Here is a 19,918-nt window from a genome sequence, read left to right as displayed (position 1 = left end):
CAGCCATAAATACTCCCTAGCCCATAAACAAAGAACAGTCCCTTTCACTCGGGGAAGGGCACACAGAAGGAGAACGGATCATCCCGAGAGCAGGAGAGGCCAAATCAGTCCTGCCATCAGGGGTCTGACAGACGAGCCAGCTCAGTTCCTCTTACTAGTTGTTTACTTGGAGGATCTGGGGTATTTTGGTGACCTGCAAGTGTCAGGAAATAGTACACGAGGGCTTTGTAGATTTTCTGGTCCGGTGTTAACTCACCCCATTGTAGCTGTTGTGCAAGGAAACAAAACTTGGTGGACAACAGGCCATGGCCTGTGCTCCCTGGTGGAGCCAGGAGATTACAATGTTAAGAACGACTGCGGGGGCATCATTTCTATGTTGAGAGGCCAGATGGCCTTACATATCTCTCATGCTGGATGTCTAAGTTGCAAAGGAAAACTGGATTTCATCCAGCTCTCCAGCCAAGGAGGAGACCACAAGTGGCCTCCCCCACCAACTGTGAGCTCTTTGCCTCCACTGACAGCAGCATGTATAGCAAAAAGCTGGGCTGCCACCTGCGTTTCCGTGTAAACATCCGAGTAGCCACAGCAATGGCCTCGTGAGCGATGGTGTGCCCAAGGAAGCGCTGTGTGGGACAGAGGGAGGAGTGCTGGGGTCAGACACCGGGAGGGCAGGCAGGCAGTGAGGACATCTGTGCAGTGCAGGTGCCATGGAATTGAGCCAAAGGGAGGCTGGTTTTGAAGCAGGGAGCCTGGGCAGTGCCGTGTTGTTCGTAAGAAGATCCTGGGCTCTGGATCCAAGAAGTCATTGGCTTGATTCCTGACCTCAACCCTCATCTTGGGCAAATGTTTGAAGCTTTCTGTGCCTCTGTTTCTTGGTGTCCCAAATGGGGACAATAGTAGCAATTACCTCTGAGAGTCAGGAGCGCCTTTATAAATGTCATTTCATTACGCTCACAGCAGCCCACGAGCACTGTGCTAGGTCCCCCGTTTTACACGTGGCAGACGAGTAATTTTTAATCAGTAATCATGCAACTAAGAATGGTCATAATCAGCATTTGAATTTGATCCCTGTGTCCAGATAATTTCTATTCTCACTCAGTATTACTGGAATACTAGTAAAGTCAGAACAAACACTGCTGGGAAGTGGGTGCTTGAAACATGTTTGACGTCTTTGCCATTGGGGAGTGTTGAGTTCACATTCCTCATAGCCCTTCCGAGGCTCCCTGCATCTCCGGCTGCCCCTGGTGGGGTCTACAGGGCTCTGGGCAGCTTCTCCTTGTTCTCTAACCCCAAGGCTCTCTGCTCTCTGCAGGTTGATTCTCAACCCTGACTGCTGGGTAGAGCAAACGTCTAAAAACAAAAAAAGGTGGGGAGGGTATGGCTTAGTGGTAGAGCACGTGCTTAGCATGCAAGAGGTCCTGGGTTCAATTCCCAGTACCTCCATTAAAATAAATAAAGCTCAATACTCCCCACAAAAATAAAAGAAGTGTTTAAAAAATAATAAACAGTACAAAGGCCCCACTCCAGGCTGTGGTGCACTATTTTTTAAAGGCTCCCAAATGCATCCCATATGCAGGAGGGTGAGAGCTATCCCTATACACCTCTTGTGAGCTTGTCCACTCACACCAATTAGCCTCTTGAAACAGGAAAACTACTTGGCTCAGCCTAGAACTTTCTCCCGATTTCTAGACTTTTATTTGCCTACTGCACATCTCTCCTGGAGCCCACAGGCACCCAGCCAGAACTGAATCAGTTGTCTCCTCTCATGACTTGCCCCTCTTCCTGCCCTTCTTTTTTTTTTTAACATTTTTTATTCATTTATAATCATTTTACAAGGTTGTGTCAAATTCCAGTGTTCAGCACAATTTTTTAGTCATTCATGGACATATACAGTCTCATTGTCACATTTATTTCTCTGTGATTTATCATAACATTTTGTGTATATTTCCCTGTGCTATACAGTGTAATCTTGTTTATCTATTCTACAATTTTGAAATCCCAGTCTATCCCTTCCCACCCTCTACCCCCCTGGTAACAAGTTTGTATTCTCTGTCCATGAGTCTATTTCTGTCCTGTATTTATGCTTTGTTTTTGTTTGTTTTTGTTTTTTAGATTCCACATATGAGCGATCTCGTATGGTATTTTTCTTTCTCTTTCTGGCTTACTTCACTTAGAATGACATTCTCCAGGAGCATCCATGTTGCTGCAAATGGCATTATGTTGTTAGTTTTTATGGCTGAGCAGTATTCCATTGTATAAATATACCACATCTTCTTTATCCAGTCACCTGTTGATGGACATTTAGGCTGTTTCCATGTTTTGGCTATTGTAAACAGTGCTGCTATGAACATTGGGGTGCAGGTGTCATCCTGAAGTAGATTTCCTTCTGGGTACAAGCCCAGGAGTGGGATTCCTGGGTCATATGGTAAGTCTATTCCTAGTCTTTTGAGGAATCTCCACACTGTTTTCCATAGTGGCTGCACCAAACTGCATTCCCACCAGCAGTGTAGGAGGGTTCCCCTTTCTCCACAGTCTCTCCAGCATTTGTCATTTTTGGATTTTTGAATGACGGCCATTCTGACTGGTGTGAGGTGATACCTCATTGTAGTTTTGATTTGCATTTCTCTGATAATTAGTGATATTGAGCATTTTTTCATGTGCTTTTTGATCATTTGTATGTCTTCCTTGGAGAGTTGCTTGTTTAGGTCTTCTGCTCATTTTTGGATTGGGTTGTTTATTTTTTTTCTTATTGAGTCGTATGAGCTGCTTATATATTTTGGAGATCAAGCCTTTGTCGGTTTCACTTGCAAAAATTTTCTCCCATTCCGTAGGTTTTCTTCTTGTTTTATTTCTGGTTTCCTTTGCTCTGCAGAAGCTTGTAAGTTTCATTAGGTCCCATTTGTTTTTCTTGCTTTTATTTCTTCTAGGAGAAAATTTTTGAAATGTATGTCAGATAATGTTTTGCCTATGTTTTCCTCTAGGAGGTTCCTGCCTTTCTTATTTCAGGGAATGGCATTATAAATTAGACACTGCCAAAGCCAGAAAGCTGGTCGGCATCTTTGTCCCCTTCCTGCCCTTCCATCACACCTGTGGCCAATCCGTCCACCTGCTGAAATGTTTTCTTCTCTCTCCTCCTGGCAGGGCCTCAGCAGGCCTTCACATGAACCTGCCAATAGTTCTCCCTGCCTCTATCTTGTCTCTTTCTAGATCACTTTGCATGTCTCCTCTACCTTGGAGGCACACAGAGCCCTTTGTGATGTGCCCCTGTGATCTCTCCACCTGGTTGCCTCACCTGCCTCCCACACCCTGTGCTCGCTTCTAGACTATTTGCAGTTCCTGGAAGGGACCTGGCTCTCTTTGGCCTCCCTCCTTTGCATGTGCAGCTCCCCAGGGAGAAATGGCCTTAACATTATAAGTTCACCTGATCAATTCTAGGGCATCTCAGAGCTCACCACAGTGGTTCTCTCCTCTGGGAGAGCCTTGGCTACAGTTCCGGCTCCCTGCCCCGAGCACCCTCTGCTGACTGTTATCCAAGCCCTCTTAACACGCCTCCTCAGCCATCATTTCACAATGAGTCCTGTGCACCTAGGAGCTCCCGGAAGCAGGGACTGTGTCTTTTTCCTCTTTATTCTCAGAGCATTGTAGAGACTCAGGTACAATGGTGGAGGACACAGTGGTTATTCTGCAATTTCTCTAGAGTTGGGGCCTAGGGGTAACAGTCTGGTGGGAAGAAGGGCTTAGGGGATTCACCCTGAAGCCACATTTTCAATTAACATTTCATGTTGTTTTTGTCTACTATTTAAAATTACGAGTCTTAAAACAGAATGATGATTTCTAAAAATTACCGATGATTGAGGAAAATGGCAGTTTTCCATATTTAAGAATATTATTTTAAGTTTGTGTGACTGGGGTGGTGGAAAATAGAAATGCAGGGGCTACTAAAGTATTCTCATCCCCTTCCCCACCCTCAGATCCTTTGGACAGAAGAGACAGAGTGATGTGAGGAGAAGGCTTGGAGGGTGCACCATGCATTGCTTTTAAATTGTGACAGTTACTTGTGCTTTTTTTTAATTTTTTTAATGGAGGTAATGGGACTTGAACCCAGGACCTTGTGCATGCTTAGCACGTGCTTTACCACTGAGATATACCCACCCTTCCCCCCGATATTTGTGTTTTTAGTGGGCATAATATGCTGGAAGCAGGTACTTTAGCATCAGATAGTCACCTGCCTCTGACCATCACGTTAATACCTTTCCCTTGAGCTAGAGAGCTTGTCTGTTTCCAAAAGTTCAATAAATTATCTTCATTTTCTTTTTTCTTAAAAAAAAGGTATTAACTCATTTTTCTCTTTAGTATCGCCTATAAATAAAATGTGATTTTATTAACCATTTACCAAAGTGTTAAGTGTAATAAATATTAAGTACAGATTTCTGAAGCATCAGTCATCACTGAAGATCCACATTCTGCTGTTCTGTCTCTCTGTTAGTCACCTTACTTCTGGAGTTCTGGAATCGGCGCCAGGCAGTGCTTGAGTACAAATGGGACACGGTTGATCAGGAAGAACAAGTCTGGCCAGAATAGGAGGCACGTTGTCCCCACGTGGAGATAGATGAGATTACCCAGGAAAAGCGGGTGCTGTTTAGATGCACTTTAGTGTGTTTACTTCTGGACTTGTCAGCCTTGGCTGCATGTTGGAATCACCAGGGGACCTTAAAAAATGTTGGTGCCTGGATTCCATCACTGCAAACTCTGATGGTACTCAGTGGCCTGGGGTGCATTCTGGCATAGGGAAGTTTTTAAAGCTCCTCTGGTTATTCTAATGTGCAGCCAAGTTGAAGGAGCACTGCCTGGAATGGTGGACACAGAAGGGAAGTGAGGTCCTTCCTTCATAATAACAGAAAAAAGGGGAAAAGAAAAAGACTGGTATAAGTGTATATGAAAAGAGGCATTGATCTGTATCCTTTCATAACACCAATAAAAAAATGCAAAATATAAATTAGCTGCAATGACACAGATATAGAAGGAAAGACAAATTGGTTTTTATAGTTGACTCCCATTTTTTCACATGCACCTTCATTATTGCGGCCTCCTTTTCATCGTAGACTAGGTGCCCCTTTGTCTTGAACTAAGTCCCGGTCACTGCTCCCCCTTCCTATTGGGATGTGCACAAAGAAGCATGACTCTCATCCTAAAGTCAGAGAAAGGGTAGAAGAAGCAGGGAAACATTTGTTGAGGTGCCATCAGTATTTGAGCAGTGTTTGAGCTAGGCATTTTACATAATTGGAAATGTAAATTTATTGCTGCCACTCCTGCTGCAAAATTAAAAAAAATAAAACTATATATCTTTGTATCAACATTCCAGAGCTATGAAAAGATGATTTTTGAGTCATCTGTATTATTGCTTCTTTCCATCAGCTGAGATAATTTAGAGCTGATGGTGCTTGCGGTCAGCGGCAACAGGACAGTAGGTTGTGAGCATGAATAACTCTTGGGAAAAAAATGCTTTTACTAGGATCATCTGAAAATGTCTCCAAATATTGATTTAATAAATTGAATCACAGATCTACAGAATGTTGGCACTGAAAAGATATGGAGGGAGTAGGTCAAACTCCTCTTTTTATAAATGAACAAAAATGAGGTTCAGCTACCAATAGAAAGTGACATTGGTCTTTTACAATGTAATAAGCTTCTAATAATCCCCATTATGAATAGTTCCCATTGTTTACAACTGAAGATGTGGGTAAAAGCGTATGTTGGTGAAAGACTGTACATTCAGAGATGAAAGCTGAAACTAAGACAAAATTAGATGTTCATAATGCTTTTGAGTCCTGAAAAACAAAAACTTATCATATTGGCAGCATACAAAAAATACTGAAGAAAAGTTTTTTGGTCATTTAAACTGCCAAGTTTAAATTTAAAATTTCCAACTAATAAGTTTAAATTTTCATTGAAACATGCTTGTTGAAAAATTGAAGATGAAGACTCATTTAACTTTATCATTCTTCCTTATTTAAAAAATTGCCTTATGTTTTTTTTAGTTTTTTATTTGAAGTATTTTACTTTACTTGCAAAAGCATGCTCCATTGTTTAGAGAGGCCAGCGTCGTGGTAGTGAGATCTTGCGAATGAAGTTGCCTAAATTCATATTTGAACACAGCAGCTTACTTCCTGAGTGATCTTGGACAACTTAACTTCTCTGTGCCATTGTTTCCTATAAAATAAGAATAAGAGAGTTGCTTCTTCATGACAGTGGTAAAGACGGGTCGAAGTAATGTACAGAATCTACTTGGAAGGCCTCCTGGCAGAGAGGAAGGGCCATGTACTTAGTTACAGCTATTATTATACTATATCTGGTTTTATAATCCAGGTAAATCTTGAGTCTTACTGATTTCATCTCTTAAAAAATTCTAAATATAAACTCTAAAATGGAAATTCTTAAACTTCATAGTTGTAGCTAATTAACACATAAAGTTCAACCAAGAAACACACAGTAGAGACCAGTTAGCTGCAGACAGCTGTGATATTTTCTGTCCTGCACAGACTCTAAGCTGTAACTACCGTCACTTCTGAAATCAAAGGCAAGCTAAGGAATAGAGCTTTAAAGCTTGGCCTGGTCAGGTGTTCAGACCATGGCAGGGAAACAGTTTACTGTTCACATGTGAATTTTCAAAAAATAGTATTAAAACGAACACTGTACATATTTTGTTGTGCGTTTGACATCGTTAACAGAAAAGAAAAAGAAAAAAAGAACAGAAAAAACCCATGCATTTACAAACAATGAGGCTATGTCTGAAAATTATTATTTTTTTATATTATGTTTAGGATTTAGTGACCAGTTAGGAAAAATATCATTTCATTGGTGTAATCCCTTGATTGACTAAACTTGTTTTTTTAATTAGGAAGAAGAGCGTGTTCCCTTTACCACCTGGGGAAAGTGTATACATATAACCCTTTGTGCAAGTGCTCTATTTCTGGGTAAGAACCTGCCACAGACTTTTAAAATCTAATGTGAAATGCTGAGAAAACTGAAAGTCAAGCTGGGAACTATGTAGTCTCATAGAGAAAACTTTTTCCAGAGAACATCTGAGCCAATGCAGGGTGCCACTCTGGAGGTTCCACAGTCTCTTCTGCTCACAGTGCTTCACCCAATTCTTTTCACCTCATTTGTTCAAATCAGATCAGTGGTTTAGGATTCTCCAGGGTCTGATTAAGAGACCAGTTGGAGGCATTAAGATTTCTAAAATTTTCCAAGTGTAACAGCCAAGGTAAAATATCCAAAAATAGCCTAACAAAAGGATAGTAGGAACTATCAAAAAATAAAAGTAAAAACTACTGAAAGGTATAAAAGGTGCTTTAATCACATGATTCTAGATTAAAAGATCATATCTCCAAAGTATCAGAAATTATAAAATCCTTTTGGGTTTATTGTGAATAAAATAATATTAGTAATATAATAATTAATAAGATAATGAGAGTTTTACTTGTTCAAGAATAGCCAGATTAGAAAATAGGGCAGGAAGTCCAGATATGGGCTCTGATATCAATAATAATTTAATATAAGAGATGGAAGGCATTACAAATCAGGGAGATAAATAAAGGTTATTCAGTGAATAGAACACTTGTTAGCTACTTGGGGGGAAAAGAAAAGATTGAAATCATACAGTGAACCATTTATTGTGATAAATTCCAGAAACACTTAAAAAGTAACACAATTAGAAAAAAAAAACTAGAAATAAATATGGATGAGTATACAGCCTCTAGATGAACAGTAAGTTTCAGAGGAAAGTATACAAAGATTTCCATGCATCAGAAGCATCCTAATTTTAAGCAAAACACCAGAGGATGTTATTTGTTTACAAATCCGACCAGGGGCTAATTCCTTCAATACATAGAGAGTTCAGATCACTTCAAAGGTAACATCAAAAAATCTCAGGAGCGCAGAAGGCTGAAAAGATGAACACACATTCACAAAGGAAAAAATAGATGTCACACTTCAATGGTAATTCACTCAGTGCACATCAAAATGAAATAGTTTTCCACCTCTCAAGTGACACAGCTCTGTTTATGAGGATGAAATGCCAGTGATCACCAATACCATGCCTAGTTACTGGATAATTTTTGTGAAGTATGGTTGATTTACAATGCTGTGTTAAATTCTGGTGTACTCCTCAAGCCTTCTTAGAAAGCAGTCTAGCAGTTGATATCAAGAGTCAAAAATACTCATATGTTTTAATCCACTAATTCAGCTTTGAAAAACTTTTAATCAGGAATTATTTCAAAATGGCAGGGAAAAGTCAGTATGGATGCAAGTCACAGACATACTTTTATATGTATGTGTATAAATATATATATAAAATCTCAGCCAAAATATTCTTCCAACCCTTCACAAAGTAGAATAGTATGCAGTCATGAAAAAGTGTGTCCATGAAAATATTTTATGACATGTCAAAGTGTTATGATAGATTTGAGGATAAAATTAATATATAAAATGATTTGTAATATACAAACAATGCACCGTTCTGAAGGAATTATGTCTAAAGGTCGAAGCAATTATTCTTATTTTATTTTTTATTCATTTTCAGAGTTGGGGTCTTTTGATTGCAGGTGACAAAATCAATCTCCAATGTGTTTAAATAACAACCAAAAAATGGGGATGCATGGGATTTATTGGTTCCTGTAAATGAAAACCTCCAGTCTGAGGTCTGGCTTCAGTCAAGGAGAGATACTCTAGCCCAGATGATGTCAAGGGCTGCTTTTGTCCTGTCTTCATTCTGTGTCCAACGATGTCTCAGCATGATGCTTCTAGGCACGCAGCATCCCAGATCATCCATCCAAACCAAGACAGGTCCCTTTTGGCCCCTTTCTCTCTTGATAGAGGAAGCTTATGATTCACATGGGCACCAGCACATATCTCCTCACATAATAGTGGCTCTTCCTGGGTTATTTGCCAATTCTCCAATCATGTGCGAGGCCAATACAATGAGGGGTATTATTTGTCTTAAACCAACTGAGATCTACTTCTGGTGCTTCAGAAAGAGTGGGTCAATCGAGGTTAAATCACAGGACTAAAAACGAAAGGGAGGTTACTTATCCTAAAGCAAGTTCTGGGTCCTCTTCTAAGACTGGGGACAGATACAGGACAGAAGTTCTGTCCATTACTGAGTGCTTTCAAATTTTCTTTAATGAGCAAATGTTAAATTTATGATCAGAAAAGATGATAAATAAGAAACTTAAGGAAGGAGAATGGAAAGCTTTCCTGTTTCTTAAGAAATATTGAACCCATTAAGTGCTTGGAAGAAAAATGGAAATGTTTCAAGTTTGTAAAAGTTCTGAAATGAATTAGAATTGATTTTACAGACCATGTAGGAGACAGTGCTATACAGTTAGTGTGTCTTTGGGCTCTTTGAGTATTTCAGTACTTTCACATAAAAGTTGCTTCATTTGGGGCAAATTGCATCATTTCCACGTGGCTCTATTTCCTCATCTGTAAAAGAGATATAATATTACTTTCCCCACAGGGTAATTGTGAGGATTTTGAAAAATAGATGTGTGCTGAGGCAATAGTAAGCATTTAAGGATTCTTAACTTTTATGTTTACTTAATACATAATTAAAAAATTATTATGCAGACTTTTAAAAAATGCATACTATTTAAATGGCCTATATGTGCTGTACAAGACAGGAAGGCTTAATATACCTTCTATAATACATTTTTCTCAGCCTTAACTAATTTTCACATTTAATCACACACACACCAAAAAGTTATTCCTTTCACAAGCATGAAGACTTAACTGTGAAGGAAAGGATGATGAAAGAGAGTAGAGGAGAAAATAAAATGCTTTCTCTACAAACTGATGGCTTAAAAACTAAGAAAAACGCCTTTTTAAGACTTTGGTCCATCAACTGGTGACTGGATAAAGAAGATGTGATATATTCATACAATGGAATACTACTCAGCCATAAAAACCGACAACATAATGCCATTTGCAGCAACATGGATGATCCTAGAGAATGTCATTCTAAGTGAAGTAAGCCAGAAAGAGAAAGAAAAATACCATATGAGATCGCTCATATGTGGAATCTAAAAAACAAAAACAAACAAAAACAAAGCATAAATACAGGACAGAAATAGACTCATGGACAGAGAATACAGACATGTGGTTACGGGGGGGTAGAGGGTGGGAAGGGATAGACTGGGATTTCAAAATTGTAGAATAGATAAACAAGATAACATTGTATAGCACAGGGAAATATACACAAAATGTTATGATAAATCACAGAGAAATAAATGTGACAATGAGTGTGTATATGTCCATGAATGACTGAAAAATTGTGCTGAACACTGGAATTTGACACAACACTGTAAAATGATTATGAATCAATAAAAAATGTAAGAAAAAAATAATAATAATTAAAAAAAGACTTTGGTCACCATATTCATAGCTAATACTTAGGTAGAGTTTTTCACATGCCTGCGGTTAATGTTCCAATTGTTTTCACAATTAGTAACTAATTGACTCATCACAATGGTCCTATAAATTGCTATTATTATCCTCCCATTATATGGGTGAGGAGATTGAAGCCCCTAGAGGTTAAGAAATTTCCACAAGGCCTCACAGCTAGCATCGGAGCTGGGATCCAGATGCAGGAGTGTGGCTCCAGGGGGTCTTGTAAACACTCCCTCTGCTCTCCCCTGCAGGTGCAAGCCAGCCACCCGCTGTTACTGTAAATAACATGATGTGGTTCACTTAGTCCTGAAATTCACATTCTTTGTAGCTTTCTGTCTGGGGCAGTCATCAGGAGCAGCCAGGGACACTGAGTACATGCTTCTGGACTATGACCAAGAAGGTAGATGGAAGGAAAACAGTTTAAAAATGGGATCTTTAATGTGCATTCTTCAATGGGTAGGAAAAAACCTGCCAAGTGAGGAACTGAAACCCTATCAGCCACGTGCAAATTATGCTTCAGACACCCCCGCTGCCCTTGGGTCCACACAGTCAGAACTACAGGGGATCAGGGACATGAAACTTATGTAAATGCAGGGAGTAGGAATACCTGCCATTTTAAGATCTCAAGGAGTATGAAAAGCATGTGAAGCTTTCATCAGCAGAGACCTGCTGTCACTTCCACTGTTTCCCTCAGGGCATGTCCACAGCTTCACTGGTTTTATTCAGAATGAAGACGATAGCTAGCACCTGCTGACCCCTGAATCAGTGATAGGTTCTCCCTTGAAAGGAAGCATATCCCCTTCATGGGTTACAACTAGTTCATAACCTAAGTAATTCTACAGATGTAGAAGGGATACTTTCATTGGTTCTGCTATCACAGACTTCCCTCCAAAATATCATGCCACCAGTTACCCCATTTTCACCCATTAAAATATACTTAACAGGCTTCCTTCTTTAGTGCAGTTTTAGGTTTACAGAAAAATTCACAGAAAGTGGAGTTCCCATATATTCCCTATGCCCTGCACACAGCTGCTCCTGCTGTCAGCATGTTACATTACTGGATGCACTCATTCTTTTTGACATCTTTCATTCCTCCTCCCCTAAAATTTAGCATGCCTGATATTCACGTCTCATGGCATTTACGTGCGATTTATCTCACTTCTCACGTTTATGTGAGGTTTACAACACATGCATGTTTTCTGTTTAAGCTGGGTTGGGGGCAAGTTTTCTGTGTAAAAATACGATCATTAGTGAGTCTTATGCTGCTGGGTTTTTGGGTTGTCAGGTCCTGTTGACCATTGCTTCAGTTATTGGGATCATTGTCTAAGGACTTTCAGTGTTCATTGTATTTTCTGCAAAACTTCCCAAGAACCTGAATGGAACAGACCCAATCCAAAAGTACCTGACTGTGCAGGTGGGCCACGCCCATCACTGCTTCCCTCATCAGTTTTATCATCATGGTGACCCTGAACGCCATATATGAGAAAGTGGCAATCATGATGACTGACTCTGGTAAGGTCCTCCTGCAGCTGAGATAATTTCTACACTAGTTTTAGAACCAGGTCAAAACAGAGACTATCTTTTAAGCACTTCAGTTGCAGTACATTACAGTCTTTAGTTAACTTCAAGTGTAAACGTATTTTCTCTAGCCTATGTGAGAAGTGAATTAGCTCCATTTTTGCATTAGTAAAAGGGACAAAGGAAGCTTTAGAATGTCCAAACTCTGTGTAAATATGTCAGTGCTTAATAATAATTTCAATTACATTAGATAATGTACCCTATTGTTGAAAGTAAATAGTCTCTGTATTGCAAATAAGTGGAAGAGGGTCGTGGTTCCAGTGGCAGATTTGCTTGTGCGTTACGGAGAGGACAAGTAATCACACTGTTATATGTCTTCCCCCCATGCTGTTCCCGTTAGTGTAGCTCTATTCTCATCAGCTGCGACTTCTATAATAAATGTTTCTTCTCTCTGGCTTGTATCCCACCCAGCGGCTTAGCGGCCTAAGTTAAGTGCTTCCCACACGTTGCATGTGGCTGGGTGGTTCTCCCAGTGTTCTGCTCAGTTGTCATCTTCTGAAAATACTAAGACCAATTCAAATTCTGAACTAGAAGGATGACCCGTTTTATGTTCCCCAAATGCTTCTAGCAAGTTGCCCCGTGTTTTGTTTGTCTTCTTCAATAGTCCTACCTTACTGCCGTTCAGGGAGACAAGAGAATATTATTTAGCAGGATGTTTAGAAGTAGCTTTCTTTCAAATTACACCTGACAAAGGAAATTTCTTGCCCATTAGATACTTTTGTGCTTATAAATTTTAAGGAACGGGTGACTTTTTTTTTTTGCCTTGTGGGATATTTCGTTCTTAGTGGGAGAAACTCTTACAACAGTGTGTACAGTTGGAATTAACATAGTGGATATGTTAAGAAATTCAAAAGAGCTGATATGAAAACAGTGTGAATTGTGTGTGTGTGTATATATATATATATATATATATATATATATATATATATATACATATTTAGCATGTTAACTCATGTGTCCGTGGCTTTGATTAGGGTCTCAAAGCCGTTCACAATTTTGCAGACTTAACTTTTCTTTATTCTAGCTGCAGAGCTCCCAAGGACCAGACTGACTATGAGAACAACCCAGCCATGAAGGTGTTCTTGTTCCACTTTGTCAACTACTACTCCTCGTGTTTCTACAACACATTCTTTAAGGGCAGATTTGTGACTTATCTGTGAGATCTGGTGTATTGGCTGTAAAAATACAGAAATGAAGAGGTGTGAATACAGCTTTGTGTTCTGACAGTCTAACCTGTTTCAGGTTTTCTCTTAGTTGCCCAATGAAGAGTGTCTTTACTCTCTGTTCCTTAGATATTTTAGGCATAAAATAATGACTTTATTTCATGTTAGAGCTATCCAAAATTTAAATGAGATTTTCTTTCTAATATTCCAGTGTGACTCAAGTGGCTGTCTCCTTGAACTGATGACACAGCTGACAATAATCATGGGAGGACAGTCCATCTGGAATAACATACAAGAGGTGTTACTTCCGTGAGTACTCAGTCATGTGATCTTGGGGTGAGAACGGCCCACCCACCCACGTCATTTCCCTGCGTGGCCATCTCTAGAACAGGGGAGACTCTCTGCTTATTAAAGCTCTCCAGATAAGATGATCCAGCCAACATTATAAATGTACCTGCTGTTTAATAATTATGTTTAAATACCTTCCTTTTTATGTTTAACATAAATCCTCAAGTGCTATAGTCTCTGCTTATTAGCACAGCACTGGGGACTGACTGATCAGAGCCCTTTTTGGGGCCATGAACTAAGTTTTCCTACAACTTCCTGCAAATTTCTCCTCCTTTTATATATGCATTTAAAAATCCATAACAGGAATTTGTTGAGTGCCTAGTATGTGCTAGTCACTGTATTAAATGTTGTACATATATGTATGTGTGCATGTGTGTGTGTGTACAATTTAATCACCCAAACAATCCTTATTCTTATCTTCCTTTTGCAAATGAAGATCCTGTGGCTTAAAGAGGGTAACTGATTTGCCCAAGCTCTCATTGCCAATAAGAGACCACTGTGGGACTCAGATGTAAGACCCTATCTCTCTGAATCCAGGTTCTTCTAAGAACAGAGACTCTCTTAGGGTCCTAAGGCACAGGGTTACATAATGTTTTAAGAGACACTGTCTAAAATAATAACAACAGAGGTTTTGACTTACTGTTCTCTTCCTAAAAATGAGAAAAGCAGATGTTAGCAAAGGTCACACTGTCCTTTTGATTTTCACATAAGCCCAATCCCACATCAAAGTGGACAGTCCAGTGTTATCTGCAATTTCTGAACATTTCAAGGAGCTTACTGTATTCGCTTTCTGTTGCTGTTGTAACTAGTATCCCCAAACATCATGGTAGTAGGAAGAAAAAAGAAAATGTCTCCACTAAACAACACAAATTTAACCTTGTAGGGTTCTTGAACGCAGAAGCCTGATGAAGTCAAAGTGTTGACACGGCTGTTTCTGAAGGCCTCAGGGGAAACTGTATCTTTGACTTTTCTGTCTTCCGGAGGCCACCTGCGTCTCTTGGCCTGTGACCTCTTTTCTCTGTCTCAAGGTCAGCATGGTTGTGTGCCTCTGACTCTGAACCTGTGGTCAGATCTCCTCTCCTCTCTCCCCTCTTCTGCCTCCTTCTTCCTCCTTTAACGACCCTGGTGATTACACTGAGCCCAAATCTATAATCCAGCTGGTCTCTCTTAGAGTCGACTGGTTAGCAACCTTAACCACATCTGCAACCATAGGCCCCTTTGCCAGGGAATCTGACCTCTTCCTATGTTCTGTGGATGAGGACATAGACATATTGGCGGGGAACATTTTTCTGCCTACCACACTAACCTTTTTAAGATAATTTCTGGCTTTGAGTATCTGTTTTCATGAAACTGTTGATCTCTCTTCTGTCTTGCCTTCCACACCAGCATTATGCTCCTGGCCAACCTAACTGCAGAGCTCGTCCCTCTCTGTGGTGTCCCCCAAAACCACTTACACAAGCAGGTGTTATTGTTGTTTGTAGCATGGGGGAGAAACTCAAACAACTTGAATTTTGAAATAAAAAACCTCCATCATTTTAAAATCTTCCATGCCACTATAAAATTTTATTTTTTTAACTTTGTTTTCTAATTTTTAAACTATTTTAAACTTTGTAACTTTTTTTAAACTGTACTTTTTTTCTTATCATCCTTCATTGTAGGCTCCAGAAACCTGGTATTCTGCCCACCGCATCCAAGTTTCCTTTCATTGTTTCTCCTCCCTTTCTTAACCTTCCTTCTCTCTCCCTTATTACCAAGTTTCTGTCCATTCTCTTTATAGGGCAGTTAAATTATTTTTTCTTTCTTTCTTTCTGTTTTTGCAGAGTGAACACATTTTCGTGTCAGTGTGTCCTTCCACATTTCTTCACAAGGGCTTCATCTTTCAGCTTCAGTGTGGATTCCTGGGGTCTGTCTCGAAACAAAGGCATTTCCCTTGTCCCCCAGCTCACCACGCCCCTCAAAAAAATGATTCTGATCTCCGCTGTGAAATGAAACTTTTTTTTCCCTACTGTGCAGTAGACAACCCTTAACCTGAGCTCACAGTCAGATATTTCCAGAGGAGTAAAAGTAGGTCATGTGCAAATAATACTACTTTTCTCTGTGAAAAGTAATAGATCAGATAGAGGAAACACTTAACTCAGATTACTCAAAAGAATTTCCTGAAGGAAATAAGTAAATTATTTAATACTAAATTTTGTTGAATCTGGTAATCTGTGAGCTATTTTTACCAATCAAGAAGGATATATTTCCAAAACTGTTACTTAGCAATTTATGTGAAATGAAACTTGCTCACATGAACTAGTTTAAAATAAAGGATGCATTATAGTATCTGTGGTCTGTTTATACCTTCGCTTAAGTAAGCACATTGTTCTAGGTTCCAGTGAGCTGAACTTTGCCTCCATGTATTTCTACTATGGGCTAAAATATTTAGGGAATTTATTTTGAATTATGTTTCCCTTTTTTGAAAACCAGGAATTCTGAATTGTAGCCAAGTTCGAGGGTGGCTTGTTTTTTCCTCACTGCCTCTTCTCTTTGTATAAGTGCAGTTTCCTTCTTAATTTTTCATATAAAATCCTAACATACCAAAGATCTATCAATTACTCTTGCTGCACCAAAACTATACCCATCCTCAAAAATACATAGGAAAGGAAAAGAAAACTTACCAAAATTAGCGACTATTTTCATGCTTTTTAAATATGTCTAAAGGAACATAATGAAATGAATTTCACCATATCTCACCTGCCTCCACCCCCCCTATCCCATGTAGGGTTCTTGAGTAGGATTCTGGGAGCAAATTAAGGACAGTGATGCCGTGATCCAGGCTCCCTCTGGGGTCTCCCCAGCACTTGGATCGGCACCTGGTATAAAGTAGGTCTCAGTCCGAGCCAGCTGAGTGAGTGAATGACTCACAGGCATCGAATGCGTAACATCAGTGAATTAACAGCATTCTTTGTAGGACTCAGACAATAAGCTGAGTGCCCTGTGGCCTTCCCAGCCTCACATACTATTTTGATGTTGGGGTCATTTCTGGGAATGTTATTCTGTACTGGACAAAAGGCTAGTACAATTCCAGGGTTAAGCAACTTTCCTAGGGAAATTTTATGATAAAATATAAAGAAAAATAGTTAAATGCCCAAAATGACATAGCATAGTCCTTTGGTGTTTAGATAATGTATGGCTGTAATTTTCTTACTTTATATGTTTCTACATTTTCCACTGTGTGTATGCACTACTATATAATAAGAAAAAGCAAATGTTTAAAAGAGAAAATTTCTCTTCTCCAGATATGATTTGGTTAGAGGATGAGTCAGATACATATAATAAGAGAATCTTAAATACATGCGTCCATAATTCACTCTTTAAATTCAGGAACAGGAAACTCAGGAATGAAATAGTTTAAGAGAATCAAAGATACTTGTATTCAAGATTAGCAAGTAGGAGTGTCCTCAACAGAAATGGTGATAATCTATAATGCAGGGATTAAATGTGATAATGAAGGTACAAAGACAACATGAAGTAGAAAATGCCACGTGGCAAGCACAGAGTAAAGGGCAATATACTATGATTATGCCAATATGTGTGGTCAATTCCCAAGCAAATGATTGTGTAACCCCTGCTAGAGGGAGAAAGCTTCCAGCCTTGGCAGGAGAGGGGGGAGGATCCAGTGTCTGTATTTTTTAAAGTGTCTACAGTTGCTTCTCATGTGCAAATTGATATCCCTGCACAAGAACCTTAAACCAACAGAAAGCCCAAAAGACCGTGGACAATGATGGGTAGACGACAGCCCAAGCTTTTCTGCCACAGATGAGTGATTCCACTCAGGAACACTGAGCAAGAGGCTCAGAGTCTTAGCTAAGGACAAGCAAGTCGGGACTTCTAATATGACCTAATGCCATCGACGGGGGAGGGCAGTTCAGCACAAGAAGGGAGCGCCAGGTGAGTTAACATGGAAGTTTCATTCTGGATCCAAACCGTGATGGATTTGGGTCCCAGAGGGTAAAAGCCCTTCTTCCCTGGGGCATGGACCGGATTCCACAAGTGGCTGAGACAGGAAGTATGAGGCAGAGAAAAATTCCCCCAGGAGAATCCCGAGTCTGGGTGCCAGGGAGGGTAATGGACGAGTGCGGTCCCAGCGCCACCCGCACTGCAGGGCTCCGAGGGGCTGTGGAGCTGTGCGCCCCCGGCCGGACCACAGACCTGCCTGCAGCGCTCTGGGCTGCAGCCTGGGGAGTGGCTTCAGCAGCAGGCTGGCCCCGTCATTTTCGTAGGTGCTACAGTGACCCCCACCCCTGTGGCCACGGTGATCCCAAGCCAAGGGTCTAAGTGACTTCAACCTTATTTACAGGTGACCACAGCCGGTTAGCCTGTGCTGCTCAAAAGGAAGACCCCACATGGGGTTTTGCTGTGTCAGGGGGGTTGCTAATACCTGGCCTGCTTTGAATTTTTTCATCCTCATAGCAGCCTGGGCAGTGGAAGTTTCATCTCTCAATTTTATTTCAACTTTTTTTTGTTGAAACTATAGTTGGTTTACAATATTGTGTTAATTCTTGTTTAATTCTTGGACTATATATATATATTCCTTGTCATATACTTTTCCACTAAAGGCTATTAAAAGTTATTGAGTGTAGATCCCTGTGCTATACAGAAGGATATTGTTGTTTGAAACAAAAATTACTAAACAAAGTAACAAAGTAAGCAGACTAAACCTAGCCATGTATATGACACAGTTGAGTTTATCTCAGGATTTAAATGTGGTTTTGATCTCCAGGATCTCTTTATCAAATTATCATATGTAAAGTGCCTGTGGAACACTTCTCAGAAAAATGTTTTAAAACCATAAGATTTAGAGAATAAAGAAGGAAGATAATTATACTGAAAAGCAGATATCAAAATATAGAAATGGGCATTTGTGATACAGTAATATCTGAAATATTGGAAGAACGTGTTGAATAAGAGGATCCAGTGGTGAGTCTACTAACTGCAACATTCTGCCATAGCAGTGAGTGTAAATCATCTTCTGAGATCTGCAACAATTGCATTTTGAATGTAAATAAAGTTAAATAACAAATAAGCCATGAAGTGTGGATTCAGATTCAGCGGTATCTCGAGTCCATATCCCCAGCATTTCCCAGGGCTCCCTGCTCTTCCCCTAATGTCATTGAAAGAAGTGGGGAAAGATTGTGAAGTGAAGGGCATGTTCCATTGCAAAGAAATCTCGTAGCAGACCTGGGAGCATGGCCAATGAAAGGTTAATGCTGAAATTAGAGGCCGTGGGAAACCAAGCAGAGGCAGCTCTTTACAAGTCACATCATATGCTCTGTGTGTGTCTACGTGTGTATGCATACAGACGTGTGGGCATGTATGATGTATACACCTGCCTTTCGTGTGAAGCCGCCTCACTGTCCAAATTTGAAATCCATCCAAACGTGCAGTGCTGTCAGCCGAAGCTCAGCCAGATGCTAAGTTGTCTGTTGTTGCTCTGTCTCTTCTGCTGAACTCCACGAGTAAACCACGTGCCACCTGTTGCTTTCAGAGACAACAGCTCTGTAGGCTACAGGTCCATGCCTTGTTTCACTGCCAACTCTGATTTCCTTTCAGGACAAATTGCCATTTGAAAAAGGGGGAAGCATTCAGTTGGCCCACAAGCCTCTGAGTGAGGAAAAAACATAACGTTAGAGACAGCTCTGTGGGACAGCATCCAGAAGGGGGCAGAGCATTGGGCTGCGAGTCGAGGCTGTGTTTCTTTCAAGCTCTGCACTGAATTTGAGGTGGCATGTCACTTCTTTGGCCCTTGATTTGTTCAGCTTATATTAGGGTCTTGGACCTGTTCTATCCAAATTAGAGTATCACTTTTTTGCTCGGTGACCCTCCAGGGCTCCGCAATTCCTTCAAAGGGAAAAATGCCCACATCCTCACGGCAGCCTCTAAGGCTCCACCCCCAAAACCACCACTTATTTCCTATTCACTGTGGCCCACACCAGTCTCCATGCTGTCTGTCCAGCGTGAGGGACCTCCAGGCCTGTGATCACTGTTTCCTCTGCCCATTCTCTGCAAACCCCTTTGCTCCCGTCTTTGCCTTATTCAAAGGTCACTGCCCCATCCCCACTCCTCCCTAGCACACATTCTTCACTCTCCTTTATTTTCCTCCACAGCACTTATCACCAGCTCACAGAACCTGTATTTCTTTCTTTTACTTATTTTCTCTGACGATTTTCAGACTGGAAAGGCCATGGTGGATAATAGCAGAAAAGTGGGGGTAAAAAAGACAAATGAGGGAAGGCATCTTCTAAAAGCTAAAATGCCCACCTGAAAAGGAGGTAGGAGATAAAGTAGTAGTAGTCGTTACAATTTTGGTAAACCCAAGGCACGTAGTCAGGACTAGTTTT

The sequence above is a fragment of the Vicugna pacos genome, chromosome 22, assembly GCF_048564905.1.
Source record: "Vicugna pacos chromosome 22, VicPac4, whole genome shotgun sequence".
NCBI lineage: Eukaryota > Metazoa > Chordata > Mammalia > Artiodactyla > Camelidae > Vicugna > Vicugna pacos.
This window is presented reverse-complemented; position numbering follows the sequence as displayed.